The sequence below is a fragment of the Neocloeon triangulifer genome, unplaced genomic scaffold (assembly GCF_031216515.1).
Source record: "Neocloeon triangulifer isolate White Clay Creek 2 clone unplaced genomic scaffold, ASM3121651v1 ptg000022l, whole genome shotgun sequence".
In the NCBI taxonomy this organism is placed as follows: Eukaryota; Metazoa; Arthropoda; class Insecta; order Ephemeroptera; family Baetidae; genus Neocloeon; species Neocloeon triangulifer.
The window spans coordinates 4955253-4967576 of NW_026775562.1; the positions used below are offsets into that span (position 1 = coordinate 4955253).

The 12324-nt window shown below is 30.5% G+C and overlaps 2 protein-coding genes across 4 annotated transcripts in view; one reads left to right on the plus strand and one right to left on the minus strand.

Moving 5' to 3' along the window:
• LOC132204769 (golgin subfamily A member 7) overlaps window positions 1-12324 on the minus strand; it is a 123764-nt gene that overhangs the window by 41083 nt on the left and 70357 nt on the right. The gene's annotated exons all lie outside the window — the stretch shown is intronic.
• LOC132204345 (solute carrier family 41 member 1-like) overlaps window positions 1-12324 on the plus strand; it is a 50603-nt gene that overhangs the window by 26617 nt on the left and 11662 nt on the right. The gene's annotated exons all lie outside the window — the stretch shown is intronic.

A 12324-nucleotide genomic window follows, 5' to 3' on the forward strand; every position in this document is an offset into this window, starting at 1 on the left:
CTTTTGAATCAATAAAACTAGTACGCCGGACGGTGAAATTTTTTCAGTCAGGTTTGAAAAGCCTCATCAAGCAATAAAAAGTACAAAAATCACAATCAATCCCGTTTTAATTAATTACGGCGCTCGATGGAAATTCTTTTAAATTATTAATTTTTACGACTAAAATCAGACTTTTGAATCAATAAAACTAGTACGCCGGACGGTGAATTTTTTTCAGTCAGGTTTGAAAAGCCTCATCAAGCAATAAAAAGTACAAAAATCACAATCAATCCCGTTTTAATTAATTACGGCGCCCGATGGAAATTCTTCTAAATTGTTAATTTTTACGACTAAAATCAGACTTTTGAATCAATAAAACTAGTACGCCGGACGGTGAATTTTTTTCAGTCAGGTTTGAAAAGCCTCATCAAGCAATAAAAAGTACAAAAATCACAATCAATCCCGTTTTAATTAATTACGGCGCTCGAAGGAAATTCTTCTAAATTATTAATTTTTACGTCTAAAATCAGACTTTTGAATCAATAAAACTGGTACGCCGGACGGTGAATTTTTTTCTGTCAGGTTTGAAAAGCCTCATCAAGCAATAAAATACACAAAAATCACAATCAATCCCGTTTTAATTAATTACGGCGCTCGATGGAAATTCTTTTAAATTATTAATTTTAACGTCTAAAATCAGACTTTTGAATCAATAAAACTGGTACGCCGGACGGTGAATTTTTTTCTGTCAGGTTTGAAAAGCCTCATCAAGCAATAAAATACACAAAAATCACAATCAATCCCGTTTTAATTAATTACGGCGCTCGATGGAAATTCTTTTAAATTATTAATTTTAACGTCTAAAATCAGACTTTTGAATCAATAAAACTGGTACGCCGGACGGTGAATTTTTTTCTGACTGGTTTGAAAAGCCTCATCAAGCAATGATAAGTAAAAAAATCACAATCAATCCCGTTTTAATTAATTACGGCGCTCGGAGGAAATTCTTCTAAATTATTAATTTTAACGTCTAAAATCAGACTTTTGAATCAATAAAACTGGTACGCCGGACGGTGAATTGGTTTCTGACTGGTTTGAAAAGCCTCATCAAGCAATGATAAGTAAAAAAATCACAATCAATCCCGTTTTAATTAATTACGGCGCTCGATGGAAATTCTTCTAAATTGATAATTTTTACGTCTAAAATCAGACTTTTGAATCAATAAAACTGGTACGCCGGACGGTGAATTTTTTTCTGACTGGTTTGAAAAGCCTCATCAAGCAATGATAAGTAAAAAAATCACAATCAATCCCGTTTTAATTAATTACGGCGCTCGGAGGAAATTCTTCTAAATTATTAATTTTAACGTCTAAAATCAGACTTCTGAATCAATAAAACTGGTACGCCGGACGGTGAATTTTTTTCTGACTGGTTTGAAAAGCCTCATCAAGCAATGATAAGTAAAAAAATCACAATCAATCCCGTTTTAATTAATTACGGCGCTCGGAGGAAATTCTTCTAAATTATTAATTTTAACGTCTAAAATCAGACTTTTGAATCAATAAAACTGGTACGCCGGACGGTGAATTTTTTTCTGTCAGGTTTGAAAAGCCTCATCAAGCAATAAAATACACAAAAATCACAATCAATCCCGTTTTAATTAATTACGGCGCTCGATGGAAATTCTTCTAAATTATTAATTTTAACGTCTAAAATCAGACTTTTGAATCAATAAAACTGGTACGCCGGACGGTGAATTTTTTTCTGTCAGGTTTGAAAAGCCTCATCAAGCAATAAAATACACAAAAATCACAATCAATCCCGTTTTAATTAATTACGGCGCCTGTGGAAATTCTTCTAAATTGTTAATTTTTACGACTAAAATCAGACTTTTGAATCAATAAAACTGGTACGCCGGACGGTGAATTTTTTTCTGTCAGGTTTGAAAAGCCTCATCAAGCAATAAAATACACAAAAATCACAATCAATCCCGTTTTAATTAATTACGGCGCTCGATGGAAATTCTTCTAAATTATTAATTTTAACGTCTAAAATCAGACTTTTGAATCAATAAAACTGGTACGCCGGACGGTGAATTTTTTTCTGTCAGGTTTGAAAAGCCTCATCAAGCAATAAAAAGTACAAAAATCACAATCAATCCCGTTTTAATTAATTACGGCGCTCGATGGAAATTCTTTTAAATTATTAATTTTTACGACTAAAATCAGACTTTTGAATCAATAAAACTAGTACGCCGGACGGTGAATTTTTTTCAGTCAGGTTTGAAAAGCCTCATCAAGCAATAAAAAGTACAAAAATCACAATCAATCCCGTTTTAATTAATTACGGCGCTCGATGGAAATTCTTTTAAATTATTAATTTTTACGACTAAAATCAGACTTTTGAATCAATAAAACTAGTACGCCGGACGGTGAATTTTTTTCAGTCAGGTTTGAAAAGCCTCATCAAGCAATAAAAAGTACAAAAATCACAATCAATCCCGTTTTAATTAATTACGGCGCCCGATGGAAATTCTTCTAAATTGTTAATTTTTACGACTAAAATCAGACTTTTGAATCAATAAAACTAGTACGCCGGACGGTGAATTTTTTTCAGTCAGGTTTGAAAAGCCTCATCAAGCAATAAAAAGTACAAAAATCACAATCAATCCCGTTTTAATTAATTACGGCGCTCGATGCAAATTCTTCTAAATTATTAATTTTAACGTCTAAAATCAGACTTTTGAATCAATAAAACTGGTACGCCGGACGGTGAATTTTTCTCTGACAGGTTTGAAAAGCCTCATCAAGCAATAAAAAGTACAAAAATCACAATCAATCCCGTTTTAATTAATTACGGCGCTCGAAGGAAATTCTTCTAAATTGTTAATTTTTACGACTAAAATCAGACTTTTGAATCAATAAAACTGCTACGCCGGACGGTGAATTTTTTTCAGTCAGGTTTGAAAAGCCTCATCAAGCAATAAAAAGTACAAAAATCACAATCAATCCCGTTTTAATTAATTACGGCGCCCGATGGAAATTCTTCTAAATTGTTAATTTTTACGTCTAAAATCAGACTTTTGAATCAATAAAGCTGGTACGCCGGACGGTGAATTTTTTTCTGCCTGGTTTGAAAAGCCTCATCAAGCAATAAAATACACAAAAATCACGATCAATCCCGTTTTAATTAATTACGGATTTTTAAAAAACAGAGCCATAGACCTGGAAAAAATTTATACCTGATTTTGACCATTTGTCACATTAGTCGTTCTGAACACTGAATTTTTTCAGACCTTTCCCACTGTTCTAAAAAAAATCAGATTTTTCACTACTAAAAACAAGATTTTACAAAATTCAGGGCTAACGATTAATTGTCGTGGATTTTAAAAAACAAAGCCATAGACCTGGAAAAAATTTAAACCTGATTTTGACAATTTGTCACATTAGTCGTTCTGAACACTGAATTTTTTCAGACCTGTCACTCTGGTCTAAAAAAATTCAGATTTTTCACTACTAAAAACCAGATTTTACAAAATTCAGGGCTAACGATTAATTGTCGTGGATTTTTAAAAAATAGAGCCATAGTCCTGGAAAAATTGTATACCTGATTTTGACCATTTGTCACATCAGACGTTCTGAACACTGAATTATTTCAGACCTGTCACTCTGGTCTAAAAAAATTCAGATTTTTCACTACTAAAAACCAGATTTTACAAAATTCAGGGCTAACGATTAATTGTCGTGGATTTTTAAAAAATAGAGCCATAGACCTGGAAAAAATTTATACCTGATTTTGACAATTTGTCACATTAGTCGGTCTGAACACTGAATTTTTTCAGACCTGTCACTCTGGTCTAAAAAAATTCAGATTTTTCACTACTAAAAACCAGATTTTACAAAATTCAGGGCTAACGATTAATTGTCGTGGATTTTTAAAAAACAAAGCCATAGACCTGGAAAAATTTTATACCTGATTTTGACCATTTGTTACATTAGTCGTTCTGAACACTGAATTTTTTCAGACCTGTCACTCTGGTCTAAAAAAATTCAGATTTTTCACTACTAAAAACCAGATTTTACAAAATTCAGGGCTAACGATTAATTTTCGTGGATTTTTAAAAAATAGAGCCATAGTCCTGGAAAAATTGTATACCTGATTTTGACCATTTGTCACATTAGTCGTTCTGAACACTGAATTTTTTCAGACCTGTCACTCTGGTCTAAAAAAATTCAGATTTTTCACTACTAAAAACAAAATTTGACAAAATTCAGGGCTAACGATTAATTGTCGTGGATTTTTAAAAAAAAGAGCCATAGACCTGGAAAAAATGTATACCTGATTTTGACCATTTGTTACATTAGTCGTTCTGAACACTGAATTTTTTCAGACCTTTCCCACTGGTCTAAAAAAATTCAGATTTTTCACTACTAAAAACAAGATTTTACAAAATTCAGAGCTAACGTTTATTTGTCGTGGATTTTTAAAAAACAAAGCCATAGACCTGGAAAAAATTTATACCTGATTTTGACCATTTGTTACATTAGTCGTTCTGAACACTGAATTTTTTCAGACCTGTCACTCTGGTCTAAAAAAATTCAGATTTTTCACTACTAAAAACCAGATTTAACAAAATTCAGAGCTAACGATTAATTGTCGTGGATTTTTAAAAAAAATAGAGCCATAGTCCTGGAAAAATTGTATACCTGATTTTGACCATTTGTCACATTAGTCGGTCTGAACACTGAATTTTTTCAGACCTGTCACTCTGGTCTAAAAAAATTCAGATTTTTCACTACTAAAAACCAGATTTTACAAAATTCAGGGCTAACGATTAATTGTCGTGGATTTTTAAAAAATAGAGCCATAGTCCTGGAAAAATTTTATACCTGATTTTGACCATTTGTCACATTAGTCGTTCTGAACACTGAATTTTTTCAGACCTTTCCCACTGGTCTAAAAAAATTCAGATTTTTCACTACTAAAAACAAGATTTGACAAAATTCAGGGCTAACGATTAATTGTCGTGGATTTTTAAAAAACAGAGCCATAGACCTGGAAAAAATGTATACCTGATTTTGACCATTTGTTACATTAGTCGTTCTGAACACTGAATTTTTTCAGACCTTTCCCACTGGTCTAAAAAAATTCAGATTTTTCACTACTAAAAACAAGATTTTACAAAATTCAGAGCTAACGTTTATTTGTCGTGGATTTTTAAAAAACAAAGCCATAGACCTGGAAAAAATTTATACCTGATTTTGACAATTTGTCACATTAGTCGGTCTGAACACTGAATTTTTTCAGACCTGTCACTCTGGTCTAAAAAAATTCAGAATTTTCACTACTACAAACACGATTTGACAAAATTCAGGGCTAAAGATTAATTGTCGTGGATATTTAAAAAACAAAGCCGTAGACGTGGAAAAAATTTATACCTGATTTTGACCATTTGTCACATAAGTCGATCTGAACACTGAATTTTTTCAGACCTTTCCCACTGGTCTAAAAAAATTCAGATTTTTCACTACTAAAAACAAGATTTGACAAAATTCAGGGTTAAAGATTAATTGTTGTGGATTTTTAAAAAATAGAGCCATAGTCCTGGAAAAATTTTATACCTGATTTTGACCATTTGTCACATTAGTCGTTCTGAACTCGTTAATTAGGAATCTTGCCGTAACTACCCATTTACTCCAAATAAAATTTTTAAAACCAAGCACTCTTATTAATTTACCAGAACATTTAATTTATTCAGGAATCTCGCCGCAACTACCATTTTACTCCAAATAAAATTTTAAAAACCAAGCACTCTTATTAATTTACCAGAACATTTAATTTATTCAGGAATCTCGCCGCAACTACCATTTTACTCCAAATAAAATTTTAAAAACCAAGCACTCTTATTAATTTACCAGAACATTTAATTTATTCAGGAATCTCGCCGCAACTACCATTTTACTCCAAATAAAATTTTAAAAACCAAGCACTCTTATTAATTTACCAGAACATTTAATTTATTCAGGAATCTCGCCGCAACTACCATTTTACTCCAAATAAAATTTTAAAAACCAAGCACTCTTATTAATTTACCAGAACATTTAATTTATTCAGGAATCTCGCCGCAACTACCATTTTACTCCAAATAAAATTTGTAAAACCAAGCACTCTTATTAATTTACCAGAACATTTAATTTATTCAGGAATCTCGCCGCAACTACCATTTTACTCCAAATAAAATTTGTAAAACCAAGCACTCTTATTAATTTACCAGAACATTTAATTTATTCAGGAATCTCGCCGCAACTACCATTTTACTCCAAATAAAATTTTAAAAACCAAGCACTCTTATTAATTTACCAGAACATTTAATTTATTCAGGAATCTCGCCGCAACTACCATTTTACTCCAAATAAAATTTTTAAAACCAAGCACTCTTATTAATTTACCAGAACATTTAATTTATTCAGGAATCTCGCCGCAACTACCATTTTACTCCAAATAAAATTTTTAAAACCAAGCACTCTTATTAATTTATCAGAACATTTAATTTAATCAGGAATCTCGCCGCAACTACCATTTTACTCCAAATAAAATTTGTAAAACCAAGCACTCTTATTAATTTACCAGAACATTTAATTTATTCAGGAATCTCGCCGCAACTACCATTTTACTCCAAATAAAATTTTAAAAACCAAGCACTCTTATTAATTTACCAGAACATTTAATTTATTCAGGAATCTCGCCGCAACTACCATTTTACTCCAAATAAAATTTTTAAAACCAAGCACTCTTATTAATTTACCAGAACATTTAATTTATTCAGGAATCTCGCCGCAACTACCATTTTACTCCAAATAAAATTTTTAAAACCAAGCACTCTTATTAATTTATCAGAACATTTAATTTAATCAGGAATCTCGCCGCAACTACCATTTTACTCCAAATAAAATTTTAAAAACCAAGCACCCTTATTAATTTACCAGAACATTTAATTTATTCAGGAATCTCGCCGCAACTACCATTTTACTCCAAATAAAATTTTAAAAACCAAGCACTCTTATTAATTTACCAGAACATTTAATTTATTCAGGAATCTCGCCGCAACTACCATTTTACTCCAAATAAAATTTTAAAAACCAAGCACTCTTATTAATTTACCAGAACATTTAATTTATTCAGGAATCTCGCCGCAACTACCATTTTACTCCAAATAAAATTTGAAAAACCAAGCACTCTTATTAATTTACCAGAACATTTAATTTATTCAGGAATCTCGCCGCAACTACCATTTTACTCCAAATAAAATTTTAAAAACCAAGCACTCTTATTAATTTACCAGAACATTTAATTTATTCAGGAATCTCGCCGCAACTACCATTTTACTCCAAATAAAATTTGTAAAACCAAGCACTCTTATTAATTTACCAGAACATTTAATTTATTCAGGAATCTCGCCGCAACTACCATTTTACTCCAAATAAAATTTTTAAAACCAAGCACTCTTATTAATTTATCAGAACATTTAATTTAATCAGGAATCTCGCCGCAACTACCATTTTACTCCAAATAAAATTTTAAAAACCAAGCACCCTTATTAATTTACCAGAACATTTAATTTATTCAGGAATCTCGCCGCAACTACCATTTTACTCCAAATAAAATTTTTAAAACCAAGCACTCTTATTAATTTACCAGAACATTTAATTTATTCAGGAATCTCGCCGCAACTACCATTTTACTCCAAATAAAATTTTAAAAACCAAGCACTCTTATTAATTTACCAGAACATTTAATTTATTCAGGAATCTCGCCGCAACTACCATTTTACTCCAAATAAAATTTTAAAAACCAAGCACTCTTATTAATTTACCAGAACATTTAATTTATTCAGGAATCTCGCCGCAACTACCATTTTACTCCAAATAAAATTTTAAAAACCAAGCACTCTTATTAATTTACCAGAACATTTAATTTATTCAGGAATCTCGCCGCAACTACCATTTTACTCCAAATAAAATTTGTAAAACCAAGCACTCTTATTAATTTACCAGAACATTTAATTTATTCAGGAATCTCGCCGCAACTACCATTTTACTCCAAATAAAATTTTAAAAACCAAGCACTCTTATTAATTTACCAGAACATTTAATTTATTCAGGAATCTCGCCGCAACTACCATTTTACTCCAAATAAAATTTTAAAAACCAAGCACTCTTATTAATTTACCAGAACATTTAATTTATTCAGGAATCTCGCCGCAACTACCATTTTACTCCAAATAAAATTTGTAAAACCAAGCACTCTTATTAATTTACCAGAACATTTAATTTATTCAGGAATCTCGCCGCAACTACCATTTTACTCCAAATAAAATTTTAAAAACCAAGCACTCTTATTAATTTACCAGAACATTTAATTTATTCAGGAATCCCGCCGCAACTACCATTTTACTCCAAATAAAATTTGTAAAACCAAGCACTCTTATTAATTTACCAGAACATTTAATTTATTCAGGAATCTCGCCGCAACTACCATTTTACTCCAAATAAAATTTGTAAAACCAAGCACTCTTATTAATTTACCAGAACATTTAATTTATTCAGGAATCTCGCCGCAACTACCATTTTACTCCTAATAAAATTTTAAAAACCAAGCACTCTTATTAATTTACCAGAACATTTAATTTATTCAGGAATCTCGCCGCAACTACCATTTTACTCCAAATAAAATTTTTAAAACCAAGCACTCTTATTAATTTACCAGAACATTTAATTTATTCAGGAATCTCGCCGCAACTACCATTTTACTCCAAATAAAATTTTTAAAACCAAGCACTCTTATTAATTTATCAGAACATTTAATTTAATCAGGAATCTCGCCGCAACTACCATTTTACTCCAAATAAAATTTTAAAAACCAAGCACCCTTATTAATTTACCAGAACATTTAATTTATTCAGGAATCTCGCCGCAACTACCATTTTACTCCAAATAAAATTTTAAAAACCAAGCACTCTTATTAATTTACCAGAACATTTAATTTATTCAGGAATCTCGCCGCAACTACCATTTTACTCCAAATAAAATTTTAAAAACCAAGCACTCTTATTAATTTACCAGAACATTTAATTTATTCAGGAATCTCGCCGCAACTACCATTTTACTCCAAATAAAATTTGAAAAACCAAGCACTCTTATTAATTTACCAGAACATTTAATTTATTCAGGAATCTCGCCGCAACTACCATTTTACTCCAAATAAAATTTTAAAAACCAAGCACTCTTATTAATTTACCAGAACATTTAATTTATTCAGGAATCTCGCCGCAACTACCATTTTACTCCAAATAAAATTTGTAAAACCAAGCACTCTTATTAATTTACCAGAACATTTAATTTATTCAGGAATCTCGCCGCAACTACCATTTTACTCCAAATAAAATTTTTAAAACCAAGCACTCTTATTAATTTATCAGAACATTTAATTTAATCAGGAATCTCGCCGCAACTACCATTTTACTCCAAATAAAATTTTAAAAACCAAGCACCCTTATTAATTTACCAGAACATTTAATTTATTCAGGAATCTCGCCGCAACTACCATTTTACTCCAAATAAAATTTTTAAAACCAAGCACTCTTATTAATTTACCAGAACATTTAATTTATTCAGGAATCTCGCCGCAACTACCATTTTACTCCAAATAAAATTTTAAAAACCAAGCACTCTTATTAATTTACCAGAACATTTAATTTATTCAGGAATCTCGCCGCAACTACCATTTTACTCCAAATAAAATTTTAAAAACCAAGCACTCTTATTAATTTACCAGAACATTTAATTTATTCAGGAATCTCGCCGCAACTACCATTTTACTCCAAATAAAATTTTAAAAACCAAGCACTCTTATTAATTTACCAGAACATTTAATTTATTCAGGAATCTCGCCGCAACTACCATTTTACTCCAAATAAAATTTTTAAAACCAAGCACTCTTATTAATTTACCAGAACATTTAATTTATTCAGGAATCTCGCCGCAACTACCATTTTACTCCAAATAAAATTTTAAAAACCAAGCACTCTTATTAATTTACCAGAACATTTAATTTATTCAGGAATCTCGCCGCAACTACCATTTTACTCCAAATAAAATTTTAAAAACCAAGCACTCTTATTAATTTACCAGAACATTTAATTTATTCAGGAATCTCGCCGCAACTACCATTTTACTCCAAATAAAATTTTTAAAACCAAGCACTCTTATTAATTTACCAGAACATTTAATTTATTCAGGAATCTCGCCGCAACTACCATTTTACTCCAAATAAAATTTTTAAAACCAAGCACTCTTATTAATTTACCAGAACATTTAATTTATTCAGGAATCTCGCCGCAACTACCATTTTACTCCAAATAAAATTTTAAAAACCAAGCACTCTTATTAATTTACCAGAACATTTAATTTATTCAGGAATCTCGCCGCAACTACCATTTTACTCCAAATAAAATTTTAAAAACCAAGCACTCTTATTAATTTACCAGAACATTTAATTTATTCAGGAATCTCGCCGCAACTACCATTTTACTCCAAATAAAATTTTTAAAACCAAGCACTCTTATTAATTTACCAGAACATTTAATTTATTCAGGAATCTCGCCGCAACTACCATTTTACTCCAAATAAAATTTTTAAAACCAAGCACTCTTATTAATTTACCAGAACATTTAATTTATTCAGGAATCTCGCCGCAACTACCATTTTACTCCAAATAAAATTTTAAAAACCAAGCACTCTTATTAATTTACCAGAACATTTAATTTATTCAGGAATCTCGCCGCAACTACCATTTTACTCCAAATAAAATTTTTAAAACCAAGCACTCTTATTAATTTACCAGAACATTTAATTTATTCAGGAATCTCGCCGCAACTACCATTTTACTCCAAATAAAATTTTTAAAACCAAGCACTCTTATTAATTTACCAGAACATTTAATTTATTCAGGAATCTCGCCGCAACTACCATTTTACTCCAAATAAAATTTTAAAAACCAAGCACTCTTATTAATTTACCAGAACATTTAATTTATTCAGGAATCTCGCCGCAACTACCATTTTACTCCAAATAAAATTTTAAAAACCAAGCACTCTTATTAATTTACCAGAACATTTAATTTATTCAGGAATCTCGCCGCAACTACCATTTTACTCCAAATAAAATTTTAAAAACCAAGCACTCTTATTAATTTACCAGAACATTTAATTTATTCAGGAATCTCGCCGCAACTACCATTTTACTCCAAATAAAATTTTAAAAACCAAGCACTCTTATTAATTTACCAGAACATTTAATTTATTCAGGAATCTCGCCGCAACTACCATTTTACTCCAAATAAAATTTTTAAAATCATTTTATTTATTTAAATTTATACACTTAACTTGTTTTGTATGTGCTTTACGTGTTGTATTTGAATCAAAATTTGCATCGTCCACACTTTCTCCACAAAACATTTTAGTGGTCTCAAAAAATACTGCATTTGTTATTAGCAACATAGAGCAATAGCCGACACATTTTGTGCTGAGTGCGGGTCTTAATATTCACAGAAAAAATACTATTATTGTCTATTATTTTATGTTTGCGTTTTGCAAGCATTTTTTCACGAGCACTTTTTTTCGCAATCTTACTCAACTCGGCGAGCAGTTGCGTTTTCCTTGAGCCTAAAAGTGTGTCTTGTGTTTTGTTGATTAAATGACGTAAATGCACTTTGGGGAAATTAAATGTCTTGATCGCGGGTCTTTCCTTATAAACATCATTTTCAAATGAGCAGAAAACGAAGGAAGCAGTCTTGCAATATCCGTAAACAGGATTTAAGGAAATTTTAAATAATAGTGCATAGGAATTTTTGTGGTCTTTCTCTCATATTTTTTTTTAGGAAATAAAGTTTAGCTGTAACAAGCACAAATATTTCATTTAATTTTAATTTTTATTGCTGCAATTAAATTTTATTTTATTATTATCAGCTCCCCAATTTTATTATTAAAATTATGCAAATTTATAATATTTTACTTAAAAATAATATTTTAAATAGAAGCTATCGCAGATTAAATTTTTACATTTCAACAAAAATTATTAATTATAATTTAACCGCATTTTCTTAATTCAGATTAATTATATTATTAAAAAGTAGCAAGCTTATGAAATTAATTTATTTCACCATAATTTGCGCAATTTTTTCATCAAATAGAAAATCTGAAAAAATGGTCCTTTCAATGAAATTTTTATCCTTGAAAAAGTTCAATTGAACAACACAGAGGTGATTCACATGTGGTTGCATTCGCT